The sequence below is a fragment of the Lycium barbarum genome, chromosome 12, assembly GCF_019175385.1.
Source record: "Lycium barbarum isolate Lr01 chromosome 12, ASM1917538v2, whole genome shotgun sequence".
Taxonomy (NCBI): Eukaryota; Viridiplantae; Streptophyta; class Magnoliopsida; order Solanales; family Solanaceae; genus Lycium; species Lycium barbarum.
The window spans coordinates 43,254,819-43,258,870 of record NC_083348.1 but is presented as its reverse complement, the minus strand read 5'-3'; positions in this window follow the sequence as shown (position 1 = coordinate 43,258,870).

Sequence of the window (4,052 nt, the reverse complement as noted above, 5' to 3'; positions counted from 1 at the left end):
GATAACTTGTAATATAACTATGGGGTACATGGAACACTAAGAAATGATAGATGCTATGGCTTGAGATGTATAATAAGGACGTGTTATGATTGATGTTGAGATGATAAGATTCCACCGTGCCTATATGGCCGGGCATGTCACCGCTAATGCGGGCTGCATATGATTTCACCGCGCCTATATAGTCGGGCATGTCACCGCTAATGCGGGCTGCAATGTTTACACCGAGCCGAGAGGGCCGGGCATGATCACCACTAGTGGGCGGCATATGAGGGTTACCCGGACGCGGGTAACGATACAGATTATGATGTGATGAGGCATATGATGACGTACGTGATAATGTATGGGATATGATAACATGAGTACTATGAATGTGTAAAATGTGAAATATGATAATAATACGATTGCCTATGACATGTGTGCAGGTTATATCTTTCTCCCATGACTCATGATCTTTCTATTCTGTTTGTTTATTTCATTCCTGCCTTACATACTCAGTACAATATTCGTACTGACGTCCTTTTTCTTTGGACGTTGTGTTCATGCCCACAGGTAGACAGGGAGGAGATCTTGCTCTGGATTCTTAGAGGCTGCTAGCTGACTGAAATCCCTTCATTGTCCCGGAGGTTCCTATGATGATTCTTTTGTGTACAGTTGTAGATGTCATCTCTTATAGGCTCGTAGATACTCGATGTGGGTCGTGTGGTTTTATGGCATGGTCATTATGTATATATATGTGTGTGTATAGTATTTTTCTAGCCTAAAGGCTCGTATGTATAAACGCATTTTGTTTCTAAATGAAAATGGATTTTATTATAAATTGAGCATGAATCGGATAAATGATTGCTAAATATGCTTAAGAAGTGATGGCACGAGCGGTGCTCGGTGACTAGCCCCGGGTACCCGTCACGGTCCCTAACCGGGTCGTGACAAAAGTGGTATCAGAGCAGTTCGTTCCTAGGAAGTGTCTACAAGCCGTGTCTAGTAGAGTCTTGTTTATGGTGTGTAGCGCTCCACATCAATAAAAAAGGGGCTACGGGGCATTTAGGAAAAATGACCATCTTTCTTCTATGACATCGTTCGATAGAGCCGTGTATACGATGTTATCCTGCCTAATAGTGTGTTATGATTTCAGAATGCCGCTAAAGGGAAAAGCTACAGCTGCCCAGAAGGGCAAGATTACAACAAAGAGGCGGGTAGAAAGAGATCCTCCGATGAATGTAGAGGAAGGCGAATCACATAACGAGGCCTTGTCAAATACTTCTTCTACCCCGCCCGATGTGGGGGAGCAAGGAGGATCCCCAACTCCAATTCCTCCGCCGGCTACTTCGAGTCAACAAATGATCGAGGCTATTCAGTTATTGACCCAATTGGTTGCCGCACAAGCACAACGACAAAATGTGGGTTCAAGTGACCGGGCAGCAAGTACAAAGGCCCGTGATTTTATGAGTATAAATCCCCCGAAATTCTTTGGGTCAAAGCCGGAGGAAGACCCACAAGGTTTTATTGATGAAATATTGAGGACGTTGAAGATTGTCCATGCCTCCGAAACTGAATCCGTGGAGTTGGCATCCTATAGACTCTGGGATGTGGTGGTGTTATGGTACAACAATTGGGTGTTATCAAGAGGGGAGAACGCGCCTCCTCCGGTTTGGCAAGAGTTCGTAGATGCTTTCATTCACCACTATTTGCCACCCGAGGTCCGCCGAGCTAGAGTGGATAGATTTCTGAATTTGAGACAGGGAAGCGTGAGTGCCTGGGAATATAGCATGCAATTCAACTCTTCGGATAGATATGCTCCGACTATGGTGGCCGACATGGGAGATCGGGTACATAGATTTGTGAGTGGTTTGGGACCGCATTTATTTAGAGATTGTCTGATGGCTTCCTTGCAAGACGGGATGGACATTTCCCGGATACAGGCCCATGCTCAGAATTTAAAGGGGCGACAACGACAACAAAGGGGCGATCGCGACAGTGATAGGAGGCAAAACAAAAGAGCTAAATCTGAGGGCACAGGTGGTGATTATAGAGGGCGATCGAGGCAGGCTTATTCCCGACATTCAGGACAGTCAGTGACTAGTTCACCTCCCCGGTTCGCGGACAAGGGATTTGATCGCTCTTTTCCGTCGGGACAGGGTCAGAGCTCGAGAGCTCTGGGTTCTCAGTTTGGGGGTGACTACAGTCAGAGAAGACCGCCAGTTCCACGATGTAGTCAGTGCCGCAAATTACATTCAGGGTCGTGTCGTCAGGAGACTGATGGTTGTTATGTTTGTGGGCAGACTGGACATTTGATATGAGATTGTCCCTCGCGATATGGTAGAGGTGGGGTTCAGCCCACAGGCTTAGCAGCGGGTTCCTCATCAGCACGCCCCGCAGGGCAGACTTCTCAGATGACAGCAGACCGAGGGGCAGCATCTACTTCGGGTGCCACTCAGCCCCGTGTATATGATTTAGCGGGACGACAGGACCTCGAATCCTCTCCGGATGTAGTCACAGGTATATTGTCTATATTCTCCCGTGATGTGTATGCGTTGATAGATCCGGATTCTACATTTTCTTATATTACTCCATATGTTGTTGGTTGTATTGGGGTGAAACCCGAGTCGATTAAACCCTTTGAGGTACTCACTCCTGTTGGTGATCCTGTGATAGCAAGACAAGTGTACAAAAATTGTGTTATTGTGATATGCGATCGACAGACAAAGGCAGACTTGATTGAGTTAGAAATGGTAGATTTCGATGTAATCATGGGTATGGATTGGTTGGCTTCGTGTTATGCAAATGTTGATTGTCGCACAAAAGTGGTTCGATTCCAATTTCCGGGAGAGCCCGTGCTTGAATGGCAGGGTAATACAGCATCTCCGAAAGGTAGGTTTATTTCCTACCTCAAGGCAAGGAAGATGATAGCCAAGGGCAATATTTACCACTTAGTTCGGGTTCATGATACCGAGGCAAAGCCACCAATTTTCCAGTCAGTTCCGGTGGTGAATGAGTTTCCAGACGTATTTCCAGATGAACATCCAGGTCTTCCACCAGAAAGGGAAATTGATTTCGCTATTGATGTATTGCCGGACACAGCCTATTTCTATTCCTCCTTATCGGATGGCTCCGGCAGAATTAAAAGAGCTAAAGGCGCAGCTGAAAGACTTGCTCGAGAAGGGATTCATTAGACCCAGTTCATCACCGTGGGGAGCACCGGTCTTGTTTGTGAGAAAGAAAGACGGATCTCTACGAATGTGTATCGACTACAGGCAATTGAACAAAGTGACGATAAAGAATAGATATCCTCTTCCAAGGATTGATGACCTATTCGATCAATTGCAAGGCGCTAAGGGGTTTTCAAAAATAGATTTGAGGTCGGGCTACCATCAAGTGAGAGTTAGGGAAGCGGATATTCCTAAAACGTCCTTCAGAACGAGATACGGACATTATGAATTCCGAGTGATGTCATTCGGGTTGACTAATGCTCCGGCTGTATTTATGAATTTGATGAACAACGTATTCAGGCCTCTCTTGGACCTATTTGTGATTGTATTTATTGATGATATTCTGGTATATTCTCGCACGGAATCGGAACATGCAGATCATTTGAGGATCGTTCCCGGTATTCTTCGAGCCCGGGAGCTATATGCAAAATTTTTGAAATACGAGTTTTGGCTGAATTCTGTGACATTTTTGGGCCATGTTATTTCCAATGACGGTATTCGAGTCAACACTCAAAAAATTGAAACAGTAAAGACTTGGCCAAGGCCTACGACGCCTACAGAAGTTCGTAGTTTTCTGGGTTTAGCAGGCTACTATAGAAGGTTTGTAGAGGGCTTTTCATCCATTTCAGCCCCATTGACGAAGTTAACCCAGAAGTCGGCTAAATTCCAATGGAATGACGCTTGTGAACGTAGTTTCCAAGAGTTGAAAAACAGGTTGACCTCAGCTCCAGTTTTAACACTTCCAGAAGGGCCAGATGGCTACGTTGTGTATTGTGATGCTTCCGGTGTGGGATTAGGATGCGTGTTGATGCAACATGGTAAAGTTATTGCATATGCTTCGAGACA